We start from the raw sequence: 17792 nt of genomic DNA, 5'->3' as shown, positions 1-17792 counted from the left end.
TGTCTGGCTATTTGCAAAGTTCCCAGCAACTTCCATCTGTCTACCTCTGGCATCCATGTAATAAGTTAATAGTGCAATAATAGCTGATGAACTGGGGGGAGCAGAGAAAGCAGCAGAGCTGTGCTAAGAATGGAACGATGTGCCCTTACTATGATAAAGTGATTCCATTCCATTAAATCACAAAGCTGTCTCCACTCTTCATCCCATATGAGCGGCTGAAGAAAAAAAATCATGGAATTGCTATAGCTCACTGCAGCTGTCAGGAAATGATACTAATTAGTTTAATTTGCAATAACACAAGCACTTAACTCTCCAAATAATCTAAGTTAGTAAGTCAGTTTTTATATTATGACAATGACATGTTTAAGAGCCTCTGGAGCAGTGATTTCTTTAACCTCTGACTCAAACGTTTTACAAAGGAACACTGCCAAACTCTTTGTCCCGTGTTATTTCAGTACCTGCTTGAGAGGGCAATTACTTGGTAGGAAATTGTGGCAGCAAAATTTTAGAGGAGAAAATCTGACAGCTGTCATACACTGGGATACTGCAAAGCAACATCAAGTAAAGAAATCTTATTTCAAACAAAAATGTCTGTCTTATAGTATTAATTGCTGCAAGATGATATCAACAAAAATGATCAGATTGATCCCTTCTCCTCATTTCCTTACGTTGTTTCTGCATATGGCTATATTTTCTTATTTGTTTCACTTTTTGAAATGTAGGCACTTATCTTCAGGTAATGCATGCAAGTTTCTCATTTTTCTGTCTGCTGATGTTGATGAAACATTTGGAAATGCTAGCTAAACTTAAACAAAAATTTTTGCACCAGATTGGCTTGAAAATAATGAGATTTAAACAGTCAGTCGAGCACACTATCAATAAGGTTGGTTTCGTTTACTGCTTGCTTTCAGACCTCGTGTACTTTAAGCTGGGCAGTCACAGGTAGCTATTCAATTTTGTGCAATTCTCTGATGCAGTCAGCAGCTATTTAGTATAATAACATCTACGTGCCAGCTTTAGAACTGTAGAGTAATCATATCATGGAAATGAATGGGGCACTTTACCTAGACAAGTTCTTGTTTCAGGCTCTATCCATATTCATATGCTACATTAATTAATGCGTTGTTTCTATTTTCATTGGTTTAGTTTTGCTTAGTATAATGATGGTGGGGAGGAGGAGGAGGAATGAACACTGTTATGGTTTATCTTAATTTTGGGATTAAGTATTAAACTGTGGAGCAGAATTTTTTTACTAAGAGGAATACTTAGCGACAAGTTCCCCAGTGATGGAACTGTGGAAATTGGTGGCTCCCAAAACACTCTGTGAGCTGATGTTGAAGAGTTGACTGCATTGACTTCTAAAGGCTTTGGTCAGACTTTCAAGGTCAGATCTTAAGAGCTTTTTGTAAATGGTACATTTTCACTGTACAGAGTCAACCACGCCTCTCCTAGAATCTCTCCTCTGCTTCTTGAACTTTATTTCAAAGCACACTCTTCCCAACCTTTAAAAATCTGAATGCTAGGAATAGTGATAACAAGTCTGAAAGTAGATCAATGTAATTAGCAGGCAAAAAAAGAAGTCTCTGTAATCACATGCATACACATACAAAAAGAAAAAAATATTTAAAAGTCCCTGTTTACTCAAAGAAAAAATTGCAGAACTTCCTCTTTGTCCTAGTTTCTTTAAACCTTATAATTCAGTTTATCAACTGTCAATAACCAAATGCATGCTTTTCCCAAGAGCTGATTAAAGCTGTGGTCTTGTCTTGCAATTCATGGCATACCATTCTGTTGTTTCTTCTGGAATTTTCAAGCTGAATTATTGTAACTAATATACCACTAACTCTGTATTGCCTTGACCTTTTGAATCTCTTCTTTTTAGCAGAAAATTGGCCTAGAAAATTTCAACACGATGAATGTTTTCAACTTTTTTTTTATTTATTTCAATCCAGAAATACATATACATCATCTTATTAGGTTAGTTTACCGTAGTATCAGGTTGGATTAGACAGTTCTAAAGATGAGGAGATAAGAAAGGATGAACAATTGCATTTGCAGTGGATTAGCTATAACCAGGAAAAGACTGAAAATGTGGTTCTTTTGGCATGGTATATACTCTGACTGCAAGTCATGTCAGATGTCCTTTTCCTATCAGAAATACTCAGTTTTTCAGGAGAGAGGCTTTGCAGAGGAAAAGAATAATTTTCTGAAATATAATTGTGATTATTCTTTGGTCTCAAATCATAGCATTTGCTCTTTAGATCCTGCACAAATTGTGAGTATGTCAAATGACAAGTGCTAAAAATCTTTTCTAAGTAAACAGATACCATCTTCTTGTGGCCAACAGTGCAATGTCAGGATTGCTACTTGTGATGGAGCCTTAGCAACACATTCTGCTATAAAATGGGGGTAGTGCAGGTTTATGGAGAAGAGAATGTCTTTCTTGGGCTTATACTATGTGGTATTTGGAGGGTTATGAAATAACGCTCATCTAGAGGTGCTATGTACTTCTTGAATCAGTTTGTGAAGTCAGTACTGCTTTTGAGTCTGCTTTCCTTTTCCTGATGTTCTAAGGCAAACGTTGGTATTTTTCAGACTGTAGTGTGCTGTTTTTGCACATCCTACACTGAGGCAAAAGCAATATGTTTTGATCAGGATAGCACAGCGCAAAAAGTGAAATTACTCTTGGCCAGGGACTTTAGTGCTGTCTGGGTAACATTTTCAGGCAGAATGACATATATTTTCCCGTGAGTTCTGGCAAGGCCATGGGCATGGTGTGTAGAGGAATAGATAAATTACTCAAACTTCTGTAATTAAAAAAAAAAAAAAAAGCAATAACCAGATAATGATAGTTCTCTGGCTGTATGGAATTGCAGGATTCCTTTGAGAAGTAAAGCCTTGTTCAGCAGGTGAAATGGAAACCTTAAACTAAAGGTAAGTGATCTCGTTGCCATCAGAGGGTCCTCACTGCACAGGACCAAGAAAAAACAATATGCCATGTCTTTCCTAAAAAAGTAGTTTCTGAAGCCTTCTTCATTTAGCTGGAGCTAGTAATTCCGGGTAGTAATATAGGTAGGACAGCTTGCAAGTTTTCCCCTCCAACTTTTCTCATCCATTATTGCCAACCCTCATTCTCAGTGTACCTGTTTTCTGGTACTGACTTCAATCTTATAAAACTATAGGTTTTTTGATGTGAAATCCATAAACACTCAGAGCCCCTTCATGGTTCAACTGGATAAATTCTTGTACAAATGGCCATACCATGAGCAAAGAGACCCATCACCCACAAAAATTAAAATCTTAAGACTGTTGATTAACAACACAAATTCTTTATTAAAAACAGGACTTTCCAAAATAGTTGCATTAAACAGTTAAGTATTTAAGGAAAAAAACTCTTTCAGTATTTGAATCAAAGTGAGTAGGTTTTTTAAGGTAGTCTGCTCTCTGAGAACAACAACAACGTAGCTGAATTGAAATACTCTCATTTGTTCTGCTGTTGTTGAGTTTGTTTTTTCTTTTTTCTTTTTTTTTTTTCCAGTAGGTTGTTATATTCTAAACCCATCATGAAAAATATCTTCTCCTAAAATGTGTAATTACCCTCTGTCACTCCTAAATCTCCTCTGGTTTCTGAGCTCATTTAATAATAGTGAACAGATGAGCAAAAGTTACAAATGAAAGTACTATCAATTTGATACACAGCACATAAATACCTATAATGATAGTGTGCTTGTCAGCTCCATTGTTTCCATTTCTGTCCATTTTCAGCTTTACAGGGAGCATCATCGTCTTGTGCAGAAAGTGAGAGACAAATAGGGATTTAAAACTATATAAAAAGGGCCTCAAGAATTATAGAGTGTTTAAGATGTTCTCTTTATTCCCCTAGATTTTAGGCTGCTGGATTAAAAACTTTTAAGTTGGAGATTCACATCTTCCCTGAGCCAAGACAAATCTGGAGAGATTTGTTTACAAGAAGCAAGTTGAAAGAGTGAATCAGGGCAAAACATGCAGGCTTATTTCTAGTGTGTCAAAAGCAAAAGCTTGTTCTGTATGCCATATTCTATTTAACTTAACTCATATCCTAGTGGATGCCACAACGAGGAAGTGTTCAGAAAAGAGCAGTGGAAAGTTCTGAAGGGGTGGCTGTGGGGAGATTAATGGACAGAATTATTTTGAATGGGAAGGAGAGAGAGAAAGGATGAAAGTCCAAAGGTATAAAACAAAAAAATCCCTATAAACTCCTTTACGTGTATTTTGACCTGTTACTACTGCTTTGTTCGTGCCACCTCTCAGCACTTTCTGGCAGCCATTGTGCAGCCATAACAAGCATCTAATTGCTAATACTAGAGTAGTGTTTATGCCCTAGTGGACTGTTCTTCTGATAGCTGTGGGCATGGCTGGCTTGTAGTGCAGATGTCATGATGAACAAAAAGCTGCATGGGCCCATGGAGCTTTTCAGTGACTGTAGTGTAATAGTGTAATAAACCACCCTGTTTGCTTCCTTGTAGGTCATATGTGGGTGGAATGCTTTCAACAGCAATCCAGGCTTGGAAGGTGCTGTCCAAGCAAGAGCTCCTAGAGTGTTCCTGTAGTATCCCATTTAAAGTGTGCTGGTCTACAGAGGCTGGCCTGGTGAAGATTTTGGCCTCTTGTGTCACACTGGAAGTGCTGTATAGTTTGGGGATTTGTCTTATTTTCAGATGTGCTCCATTTACATCCATATCCTACAGTCTGTTCTAAGAGGAATCTTTAATTTGCACTCAGAGTTTTCTGAAAGTAAAGAGACATCACAGACCCAAATTTGTTTTGCTCATACACTTTAGATCCAATGGGTTTTGTGACAAAGGAACCATAGGGCAATTTGAATGCATGTGCCTGGGCTGTGTGACATCCCAGGCCACCCCTGCTAGTAAAAGCACTTGTGCCAGGCTTCTCCCTAACTCCAGTTAGGAAACTGTGTGGGCAGAGGAGGGCAGAGTGACTGATTGCAATTCTAGTGGAAACTGTGGGGCCATGTGAGTCTGTGCAAATATCCACACCATTTCTCCTATTTTTGCTTTTCGCTTCAAACAAAGACAGAATCTGAATCTGATATTTCAGAGATCCCTGCTTGCTACTTTTTGCAGCTGAAGTGCTACTCTGTGCTCTGATTTTAATATATTCATTTCTCAACATCTTAAATGGAAAAAAAATGCCACTGTTCTGTGTAATATTTCAAACACAAGTATTTACAGTACAGGCTTCTCCAAATGGGTTGCACTGATGTTGCCCTAAGAAAGCACAGTACAGATGGGACAAGGCTAGGCTGTGACATTTTTTATGAGCAGTGGGAAAATCCCCTTAGGGCAATCATTTGCTTTGCTACACACAGACATTCCAGGGCAGAGTCAACAACAGTCTCTAAAATACTTTCCTGCAGAATACATGTTTGTTATTGTGATGTGAAATGTCGGACTTCATCAGGGCTATATAGGCAGTACTCCTACAATGGAATTTTTATTCAGTATTCTACTGTTTCTCAAGGGAGATACCCCATAAATCTTAACTTTGAAAGGAAACCCAATTGCTACCCAATTTCTGTTGTGGGATTAGAAGGATGTCTCAGTGTTGTTGATAAAACCAGGAATTTTGGTAAGAGTAAGGAGGTCACGGATGAGCTCTCCCCAGCAGCAGTACTATTCTTGACCCTCCTTCTGCTCTTTATCAATCACTGTGTGTGGGAGCATGCATACACCTTCTGAGGAAAGTGAAGCTATTATGTCTTCACTCACTGTATTCTACCCATTTTAGTTTAATTCTGTGAGGTGCACAAGACACTGACACACAGATGATTAACTGTAAGTTATATTTACATCAGAAACAGCACATAGCAGCTTTTATTCTACGTCTTTGTCTTTTTTGTTCTCTTTCCCTCATGTATTTTTTGTAAAAAAATATTCTGTGTGTGCATGTCAGTTTTATAGAACAAGCTGTTTGGCCATTTTTGTGAGCTGGAGTGAAAGTTAAAAATAAACGCTCCGCTCAATAAAACTCTTTTTCCATATGTGTCTCTGTTGAGACTGGGTCCGAACTCAGGGCCTTGTTATCCAATCCACACCAAATCCACATGATAAATTTCTGATCCTAAGATCCCAAAGTCACAGCCTGTGAGTCCCTGCTGCTATGTAAGTATTCCTGATTTGTCTTCAGCTTCCCACCAGCCCTCTTGTTGCGAATTTCAGCTGGGACCAAGATGCTGTCCTGAGATCCATCAGAAGGATCTTTCATTCAGCTTCTGTCCTTGCTGCACCCATGCAGCAGCACCAGTGGGCTCAGCTCACAGTGACAAAAAAAAAACAAAACAGACAGAGCTGCACAAGTCTTTGTTAAGCCATCCTTGCAGTGAATAGGATAAACTGCAGAGCTCAGCTTCAGTACAGATGTAATAGATAGGGTGACTCACTGTGGAACTAGATGAAATAAAGGGATGGGTTGTTTTTTTTATTGATTGAATAGATGTTCAATCAATACAAACCTGAGGCCAGATCTGTGTTGTAACTGAGCCCAGTGATTAGTATCACAACTGTGAATACCACAATCAACTTCTCACTGATTTTATACCGTGCTTAAAAATAACTTGCAAAACCACAAGGTGATATTACTTTCCTATAGATCTTTCTTCTTATTAGTTTTAAGGTTTAATTATATTCCTATTTGTTCTATATCTCTCCCAGACCTGCCTCCCCTTTCTCGCTCACAAACATGTATGTGTATGAATGATGTACACAATATATCGAAAGGACCCAGAGGTGCTTTGCAAATTATGGGTTGATTCTTTCTTTTAAGCTGTTAACTTTTCATCAGTGAAGTGATGTGATGAGCAGCTAAGCCAGCTGTCAGGCTGTGTCACATAACTGCAGCAGTCAAGCCACTTGAAAGCAACAGAAAGTCTGGTGCTTTAGGTCTTGATGTCTCTTGATGTCCTTTTCTCCAAAGAATGAGTGTTCTCCATCCTCATCATAGTGATGTGCCTAGAGAGGCTGTTAGAGTTAGCAGCTTTTGTATGTGTGTACACGTGGGAGAACAGATGCTGATTAAAAAAAAAAACAAACACAACACTGTGAAAAAGGATTGCAAAAGTCATCTGTTTCAGTGACCTTCTAATTCTGCTGAACTGGTACTCCAGAGGACATTGCTGTCAGTGCCATTTACATCTCTGAACTGAAGGGCATGTACGGCCATGAGATAAGGACATTCATCGAATCATGTAATCAAAGAATGGCCTAGGTTGAAAAGGACCTCAAAGATCATCTAGTTTCAACCCCCCTGCCATGGGAACGGTCACCAACCATTAGACCAGGCTGCCCAGAGCCACATCCAGCCTGGCCTTGAATGCCTCCAGGGATGGGGCATCCACAACCTCCTTGGGCAGCCTGTTCCAGTGAGTCACCACCCTTTAGGTAAAAAACTCCCTCCTAATATCTAAGCTAAACCTCCCCTGTCTCAGTTTAAAACCATTCCTTCTTGTCCTATCACTATCCACCCATGTAAACAGCCGTTCCCCCTCCTGTTTATACACTCTCTTCAAGTACTGGAAGGCCACAATGAGGTCTCCCCAGAGCTTGTCTTCTCCAAGCTAAACAAGCTCAGTTCCCTTAACCTTTCCTCATAGGAGAAGTGCTCCAGCCCTCTGATCGTCTTAGTGGCCCTCCTCTGGACCCGCTCCAAGAGCTCCACGTCCTTCCTGTACTGGGGACCCCAGCCTGGACACAGTACTGCAGATGGGGCCTCTCAAGAGCTGAGTAGAGGGGGATGATCACTTCCCTTTTCCCGCTGGCCACATCTTTTTTAATGCAGCCCAGAATACAGTTGGCCTTCTGGGCTGCAAGCGCACACTGTTGGCTCATGTCCATGCCTGACCACCAGTGAAGACTGAGGCAAAGCACTTACTGAGCACCTCAGCTTTTTCTATGTCTGAGGAAGCCACTTCTTCATCCTCACTTATCAGCGGGGGGACACTCTCCTTGATCTGTCTCCTCCTGTGCATGTACCTGTAGAACCCCTTCTTGTTATTTTTCACATCCCTCACCAAGTTCAGCTCCATCTGTGCCTTGGCTTTCCTGATCTTATCTCTATGCACGCAGACAATGTCCTTATATTCTTCCCAGGCTATACATCCCTGCTTTCACTTCCCTGGCTATACATTCCCTGCTTCTCTTTTCCCTCAGTTTAAGCTGCAGGTCCTTGCCCAGCCATGCCAGTCACCTGTCTCCTCTGCTTGATTTTTCCTGCTGGGATTCTTCTACCCTTTAAAGCTGTTAGTTGACTTAGTTCCCCTAGTTCCTGCTTGCAGCAGAGGAATACATTTTTCTCAAAGCATTTGTAAGACCTGGCTTTTGTTTTCCTCAAAATATAAAAGCATATGAGCCAACTGCCAGGTTTTGTTGTGTTCCTTCAAAGGCAGCAAGAGGTAGCATTACAGTTAACAAATGGCCAGCTGTTCTGGGATGAACAAACATCAGCCCAAATTCCTGGCTGGGAGAAAGCAGGGCATAGCTGTGGAACTCTGACGATACTGTGTGATTCGGAGACACGTTCCAGGCTGACTGGGGCTGAGTGAGAACAAAAGCTTATCTTCCCCATAGTAAAACTGTTCCAGGTTCTAGCCAACAAAATGTGCAAGCAGAAATATAGAATTATGTTTTACAGGTGGTTTCAGCAGTGAATTACATCAGATTCTGCTGAAATACTTGATTTTTCTTTCAGTTATCCTACAGTCCTTAGGTAACCCTGTCTCTTGTTACAGAACAGATTCCTCTTGTACTCCTTTGCACACCTTTTTTCAGAAATAGATGTTTTTCCTTATAAAGAAATCAGTAATCACATCTTTTGAATTAAAACAAAAAATCATTCATACAAGTTCAGGTGAAGTTTGCTTTTAACAGTAGCCAGATTTTGCCAGCTGAAGTGAGTATATGTGTTCAGTATGTCTGAAGAGAAGAGTCTTACTGTTCAAAGTTCATACTTAGACATCACATCTAACTCAGGGAAAAAATAAGTTTGAGAAAGCTCCTCAAATATGGCTTATCAACTAGGAGAGCACTCAACTATCATTTGAAATTATAAGGTTTGTGCAAGTCTGCCTATCAATAAATTATAATACATCTGCCATTCAGGTCTTGTTACTGGTAGCTGGAGTGGAAGAGCATATATTGTAACCTCTGCAGTTTTGCTTTTGCCTGAGGCAAGTTCCCGGCACCACTGAAAGCAATGGCAATTCTTGTGTGTTTTCAGTGACACAGGATTTTTTTTAATTTTATTTATTTATTTATTTATTTAATTATTTAATTATATTGGGCAGCAGGCCCCACTGACCAACATCTGTCTCAGTCTCCCTAACATTTACAAATTCTGTCTATCAGGACAAAGCTCCAGTGTACAGAGAAAATAATTATGCTTAAAGTTGTTAACTCTGCGACCAAAGGGACATAGTATGGCGTCTTTCAACCCCAGCAAAATATGGATACGAACATGTACCCTGCATCTCACCTGGCCTAAGGCATCCCACAGCTTCATCTTTAATTTTGCTTATTTTCCCCCCATAACTAAAAGCTGGATGAATAATTAGCAAGGGCTGAGTGTATCAACAGCCCCTTTTGACCTTGGCAGCCTCACGTGGGGCTCTGCTTACACTGCTGCCCATCCGCCCAAGAACTGTGTTTAAGCTCAGCTCTAGCTATCCCCTGCTTCTTCTTGAAAGTAATATATTTTGTAAGTGAGAAGCAAACAATCCATCCAGAATAAGTATGTTCAGGTTAGACTAAAAAAAGAATTTTGCAGTAGTGAATTAATAAATAAAGTAAATTTTTAGACAAAGTTAAGTTAATATATTCAATTGAAGCTGAAGGGTAGGTTGGGTTATTTGTTTTCTTCCTCTTGAAACCATTGATCTTGGTTTTAAATCACTTTTATTACTTCAAATTACTAATTTGTTTACGTTTTAACTGGAAATATATCGGAATGAGAAGTGTTGTTCGGAAAATATTCTGAAGAAACATTTATGTCTAAAATGTAAGGATCCTTGTCCCCAGATGCTTTATCTACTGTTTGGGAAGCGGTTCTGTGCCAGAATACAGGTAGTGCAAAGGTCTCTTAGATTTTCCCATGGCCTCTATCTCCAGTAGGAGAGGTATGGGAACTTGACGGCTTCTGACCTTCACTCTGCAGCTTGGTATCTTCTCTTTTCAAGAAATTCGTTAAATGACTCATAGATTCAGCCTACTTGCTTACAATTTCACATATATAGTATGTAGAAAATCCATGCAAAGTAGTAGATCCTCTATGTGAATTTTGGCTCATGGTACTCTTCCAAGTTCCTTGTACTGCTGCTTGTCAGAACAGTACTTTGAAGCAACCTTATCTGCTGAATGTTACTAATTATTTTTTGATGGCTTCATAATTCTCTTGGTTGACCATTCTAAAAGTTCTCCACTAGCATCCAAATATTTGCTAAAGACACACTGAGAATGAAAGGAGATGAGATGTAAATATGACAAGTGATTCAAATGAAATTAGAAATTAAATGCACTTACAGTTTTATTTTCTTGAGATTAGTAGATTTCTGTGTTTCACATGAGGCTACTTTAGTGGATGTTGTTCTTAAAATATACAGATAATATAAAACCAAACCAATTATGAAAAATAAATTTCTTCCAAAGGATGCCAGCCTATAGAAACATTACAATGAACTAGAGCATGTTTTTTAATCACAAGTAGCCCATACAGCATGCAACTGCCTTTTTTTTTAATAAAATGTATTCCTAATGCACTGTCAAATGAAAAAGTCCAAGATCATGAAAATCATTTTGAATAACTAAATATAGCTACGTGTTTAAATGAAATGTCTCTAAACCCTAAAGCAGCAGGATCTGCAAAAGAATAATTCACCAAAACCAAGAGCATTCATCTGAAGGTGAACGTCAGACAGAGACAAGAAAATGCTGATGAGTTGTCCAAGACTTATAGCTTGACTAGTGGCACAAAAATGAAAACTGATGGTTTCTTCAAGGCAGGTTCCTCAGTATTGCAGCTCAGTCTGAGCTGTAGGTCAGTGGTTTCATTTACTACCATACTGATTACCACAGGGACATAAAACTCTGTGTGTCTGTAAAAGAGTCACCCTTTGTAAGTCTTATTCTCAAGATGAAGTCATTCAAGTGATCCTGGGCTCGGTTCCTGTACTGTTCCAGGCTTTCTGAGTTTATTTGCAGCTGAACTTTTTCCATCTTTCTGTAGATACGATGAAACAAGTTGAAAGTTTCTTTGCTGGTTATGGCTCCCTATTTTTTGACACATTGCTTCCAACTTGGGATGTTCTATGATTCTAAGATTCTATGATTATTCATTTTTGTTGCATTGATAGTCTTTGAGTGCTATTCATAGAATTTGTGGCCTGTAGAAAGGAAGGCATCAGTAGGTTTGCCTACCTGGCAAAGTTTGCTTAACATCTCCCCTTACAACTTGGTACTAGCAATGGACTTTTCAAGTGCATAAGGGGCTGGATTTTGCTGATGAGAGTTTATTAACTCCTTTGATTTAGTAACAGCAAAAGTAGTGTTTGGAGATAGAATAAAAGTGTAATCTGACCTAAAGACGCCTAGTGGAGTAACCCAAAGAACAACGGAAGGTGGAAAGATGGGGCAAAACTTCTATTTTTTTGTTTGTTTTTAGGTATTATTCCAAATTCTAGTTGACTTTAACAATATTGTTTTAATTTGTCAGGCTGCACAAGTCTCAGAGTTCTTCAAAAACAGGATAGATAAGAAGAGAATCATCTGGAACCATATTCAATGTAGAGCACTCTCTACAGCAAAAGGGAAAGAATTTTAGCAGTATTTATTGTGGAGAAACTTAAAATCAAAGTATATTGGTCCTTAAAATGGTGATTGAATATCAAGGAGTTAGCACATTTTAGCTTTGTTACTGTGCAACGGTACAGAAACCTGCTCTGGATGCAAGTGCAGAAATGGAAATTTTGCCATTGATTTTTATATATGTAAAATTCAGCCCAGTCTCTTTAGCTTCTTTCCTACACTGGGTTGGCTATTGATCCAGACCAGGTGATGAGCCAAATGAAGTTTTAAAATATTTAAAATGTGTGAAAGAAAAGATAATAAGCATACACTATTTTTCCTAGGGAATGTCTAGATGTTACTATTAAAAGAGACTGACAAAATGTGTAATCCAAACATTTGTGTCCCAACAGACAGTTCAAACTGATTCTAAATATGGAAAGTTTGTAGATCATCCAAAACCAAATGAAAATCTGAGAATCTGGATTCTGCTTTGCATTTTGGAAATGTTTTCCCAGTTTGGGATGCAGCCTGGTCTGGAAGAATGCTCAGCACGAGGAATCAGGAATGACTGGGGACCCTGCCAGTGACCAGCTGCATAGCCTTGGGCAGTCGTTCAGCTCTCATCTCACTTCCGCCTTGCACAAAGTGAAACTCAGTGCATACAGAGGGTGAGAAGCTGGAGAGCAGTGGGACAGGGTCCTTGCTGTCTTTCTTGAGCCTGCCTTCATGTGGATCAGCAATGCCATGGTTCTGCAGGCATTTGGCTCCCCCTTGCTTGGGGAAATAGCAAGAACCACACTTGGCAAGTTCAACATTTTAAAAACAACCAACCAAAAAGCCCTTTGCAACTGTCAGCAAACTTACCCCTAACGATTTAAGATTGCCTAATGCGTCAGATTGGTTTCCTTTTCCAGATGTAGGAAATAGGAGGTGACTTGTGAAGGAGAGCTTCTTGTTGTGCGTGGTGACTTCAAAGATTGAATCTGGTAGAAGATGAATCAATACCATTTCTGAAAACTCCACTTAAGAGATCTCTCTATAGACAGAACTGGAGCAAAACCAAAAGCATAGCCCGAGCCTCTCAGTGGCCAGGCTGTGTGCTAACTGCCAGACAGGAGCTCCATCAGGCATTATTAGAAGTAACTGCTCATGCGAAAGTTGTAAGATGGCAACACTACATCCCAGAGGACAGTTTATGTTATTTGTTATGTAGCTTCAACTCTACTAAGCCTAAACCCAGCCCAAACCCTGGCAAAGCTTTTCCAAGATTACTCTGGCTCTTATGCAGGATAGATGCAGCACTTCGCATCATTGCAGAGTCTGGGTCATTTTTGATGACTTAGGGCTGGATTTCAGCTGGTGTAAGCTTGCTATCCTTAGTGGCTTTGTTCTGGACAGTGGAGGAACAGCTTCAGATTTGTATGTGCCAAATGTATTTTATTTGCTTTTGTAGCCTTGGAAGAAAAAATGTCTTCTGTACTGCTTCTAGTCCTTAGCAAATCCTTTTTCTTTACTGAAAATCTGCATGCTTTATGTATCTGAATTTTAATCTCTTATTATGCCTCCTATTACCACCCTCCTCTTCCCCTAGCAACTTCTGGAAACCTTCCAACAGACAGTAAAACAAAAAAATCTAGGCTCAGTTACTAATTTAGGTTCACTGAATGTGATGATAACCCTTAGCAAAGTTCCTCCAGCACTTGCACTCCACCTTGAAAAGACACACTGTCTGTCTCTCATGCCAGGGACACTGGAAGTGCCATCAGGAAGCTGTGCCTGTATCACTGCTCAAACACCATGTAAAACTTTGTTGTGATGTGCTGTTGTTCACTGCGGTGCCAGCCCTGCATTTCACTGAAGCTTTATTTACCTTTCTATTCTCCACTGAAGTGCTAATTAGGTTCTAGGTTTCACCACTAAAAACATAAAGAAGGTAAGGCACAGACAAAAGTTTGCCTTCTCTCTGATTTGCCTGAAAAAGTGAAAGGGTCAAAAGCAGGTAATGAGTGTATTTCCAAATCTGAATACTTAATAATTACAATAGTTATGATTTGGGAATTTTGTTCATTTGTTTGTTTGTTTTTTTTAAACAAAGTTCTGCTCAGTGTTGTAACTGATCTAACTTCATGAGGAGCTTATCTTTGCTTATGCTCACTGGGGAAGCGGTAGTGAAACATGTTGCTCGAAATCCTAGGTCTTATTCAATGTATTTTAATGGAACTGTGGTCTTTTCTACAATTAGAGAGGCTCTGACTAAGTACTCTAGATTTAGAATTTAGAAATCCTGATGCTGTAGATAAAAAAAAAAAAATTGTTGTTGTTTTGAATTAGATGAGGAATTTACTCCTAGAAGAATGAGAATTAGAATGGTAAATAATAGAACGGGAAATAATAATTTTTTGCTTGTTTGTGATTTTTTTTCCTAAGTGAGCTAATCTTAGAATGGATCTGTTCATAAAAATCATCTGATTATTTGGTTGCCATGATTGTTTGAATGGTAAGAACAATGACTAAGGATTGATGACCAAGAAGGCCTTTCTCTTTTCTGTTTGGAAAAGAGAAATTTGTGGGCTCTGCCTGTGTTCTAACCCAGCCCAAAACCACTAAAGAAGTAGATTTGTTGGTGGATATGTTGTCACTAAAAGGTTACACTGCAGATTGCCACACCACTGTTCACAGGAAGGGACAGATGTCATTAATGACATGGAGAATTAAATATTGAGAGCACAACACAGAACAACATTCTGATTTCATTTGCTTTTGTACAGCTGAACAGAGGCACATCACAGCAACATTGAGTGGCTATTTTTCTCCATATTCAGATGACTTATATCTCTTACACTGTACTGTATATTTTTGCAGCAGTGTGCAGGAACCTGGAGTTCAACAGCCTAAGCTGATGTTCAACTCACACTGCTCCATATTACTCACATACAGCTGACAGAAGCAACACCTTGTAGTGATCTGTCCAAAGGGTGCTGATTCTGAGGCTAACTTGCCTGCAGCAGTCTATTTTGTTGCAGCATGTCGCATACCAAACAAGGTAGCCTCACATGAATTACTTTTGGGGGTTGAAGTGAGGCCCAGGCTAACTCTGGAGACATGCCCAAGAGCTGTTCCGGGGAGCACCGATTGGTTTGGGCCAACACCACATCCAGAATTGATCTAAACCCTTGGTGGCATAGGCCTTTATGCTCTGGAACCCAGGAACATTCTTAAAACTGCTAGATATTTACTATTGGTGAACCTCAAGTGTTACCTGGCACAAAATGTGCCTTGATGGGTGTATTTTTTTAACTATTAAAAACAAAGGTTTTTAAAACCTCCCAACTGTGGCAATAAATGCAGATTTGATTGCAGTAGAGGTGAGCAAATGTAGCTGGAAAATCCAAATATGTTGCTGACAAGACTATGAGGAAAACAAAATCAGTGAGAGCTCTCCTGGCAGCCCAGAACATGAGCGGCAATTGAAGCTTTCAACACCTGAGTTGGTGATAGGAAAAACTAAATGTGCCACTTTGTTGTATCTGCCTTTCCAGGAGGGGCTGTGTGGTCTTTGTCAGGAAAAATAAATGATAGGAAAAATAGAATGGAGAAGGAATGATATTTGATTCAGAAAGGTTTTACAGTGCAAATTATTTTCCCCCATAAGAGGTGAAACATTCAAATTTTCAACTTTCTCTGGTGGTTTGAAATAGGAATCGTTTTTTATTGTCTTGAAAATTGTGTTAAACTAGGAAAACATGTAGCTCTAAGCAAAATGCTACAATAAACCTTCCAAAAGGTTATCAGCAAACCAAAAGCGATTCTGCATCCCACCAGAAGTTCTGAAAAAGACTTGGTGATGCAGAAAAAAGTTGACTTTTTTTGCAGGAGAAGTTTGCATGACTGTAGAAGTGATGAAAGATAGCCAAGTAAAGGCTTAAGGAGCTGCGACTGTAGTGAGGGAAGTGGGTGGACAGATCTCTGTATACAACAGTGCTAGGAGATGTAGAATTGCTAAAATAGTCCCTGCCTAATGTAATCACCTTGCAAAGAATGTTTGAGAGGCATTTTGTCAGTCAGGTATAAACAAAGGCTACATTTGAAATTGCAGACTTGTCCAAAGTCATTTTTCCTTCAAAGGTTGTTTCCCCTGCTTGTGCTCATTCTTGTGCTTTAAAAAAGACAACTTTTTAAAGGACGAGCTATTTTTAATTGTTTAAAAAACAAAGCACAAAACCTTTTACAAAGCAGTAAGTGAAACCAAATGTATCTTCCAATAACTTCACTTTTCTAGGAGCAGTAGTGAGTACTGCATCAAAATAGTGAGAAACTGCATCAAAGCAGCCATTACCCAAGAACTTTTAGGAAATGTCAGCACTACCTCTGAATGAGAGATCTCATGAGCATATAGAAAAAGCAGTACAAATGGGGTTTTTTAACCATAAAAAAGGCTGTATTGGGATAATAAGATCAGCTCTTACAATGGTTTCCCATTCAAAACTATTCCAGATTGTGCTACAAACGAATGGCACGATCCCTTAACTGTCCCTCTGCTAGGATGCCCTTGCCTTCAAAGGCAGCGCTGTGTTCAGGCTGCCACAGGATCATGACCTTGACTCAAAGACAAATCATTTACAGTGCCCGCTTCCACTCACATCGAGCAAGAACTGCAGAAAGGAAAGGGAGCAAACTGCTTGATAGTGTCTTTATTAACTACTGTTTAAGGCAGGAAAATAAAAATAACAAATCATGCAAATAAACTTATAGTGGGAAATGAATCATGGAGGATACAAGTGGGCAGCATTGAGCAGACTCTGCATAACACTGTATCCATGTTTATCTGATAGGATATTCTCTGGTAGTTGTTACAGTCACGAATAACCAGCTCCTCTGTCTCATGTGTGTGCACAGCAGGTAGAGCTGCGTACGTTCCGTCTGGTGGCTGGCTGAGCTGTGAGTTTCTTTCCTGCAGGTGGAGCGTTGATGTAGGCTTTGCTCCGTTGATCCTCTACAGTCTGATAAGCTGGCTTTGTCTTCAGGCGGGTCACACCAGGGAGGACTGGCAGAGTGCTCTCCTCTCCCCATTTCCCTATGGGAGTTACTGATCGCCCGCACCTCCCTGGTCTCTTCTACCCTTAACTGGCTGCTGAAAGCTTTTGGAGGGAGCAGGGACTACATTGCAGCTGTGCATTACTTGATTTATAGGAAACTGGAACGCAGCAAAATCAGTCATAGGCACTATTTGCAGACATTTGTAGAAATCTCAAAAAGTGTTAATTCTCAGGCGCTCCCATAGCTTTTCTTGGCTGCAACGTATATCACCAAAAAGACTCGCTGCGTTCCATTGTATTGTGGCAGGCGGCCCTGGAAAGGCACAGCCCGGACCTCAGCGCGCTGCCTTGCTGGCCAATCCGTCCCTATGCAAAATGAGGCGGGGAGCGGGGGGAGGAACTGCGGGGATGCTGCTGTCCCCAAGGGGGAATCAGTGCGCTGCCAGCTCGGGGCTGCACGCTTGGCGGCAGCCTGGGCTCGGGATCGGGCCCCGTTCTGGATATAGGGTAACGAAAGAGAACTGCAGCCTGGCAGTCGCACGGCCACTTTCCATGCCTAGTTTCCCAGCAGCCTACCGCACGTTTTGCTACTTTATTAGCTGTTGTTTCTCATTTCTGGGAAAGGATCGGGAAACTAGTTTTAGCCGCAATGGTAAACTGTCGTGGCAGAAATGAGGAAACAGTTGGGGGGGGGGGGCGCTTTGTGCGGGTTACTTAATTGTCATCATCAAAAGTGTACGGAAAAAAAAATAGACCCCGGGCTTCCTGTGCTTTTCGTTCCCGAGCCGAGACTCCCGCACCAGGCCCAACGGCGGCAGCCGCTCCTGCTCGACGCCCATAAAGCAGGGCCTGTAATCAAGGTGGAAACCGAGAACGCGATGCCCTCGGTTCTCTTCCTCGCCACCAGCTGCCGCCCTACCCCGCG

The sequence above is a fragment of the Meleagris gallopavo genome, chromosome 7, assembly GCF_000146605.3.
Source record: "Meleagris gallopavo isolate NT-WF06-2002-E0010 breed Aviagen turkey brand Nicholas breeding stock chromosome 7, Turkey_5.1, whole genome shotgun sequence".
NCBI classification, from domain to species: Eukaryota; Metazoa; Chordata; class Aves; order Galliformes; family Phasianidae; genus Meleagris; species Meleagris gallopavo.
The sequence above is the reverse complement of the archived record's forward strand: the minus strand, read 5'-3'. Positions refer to the sequence as shown.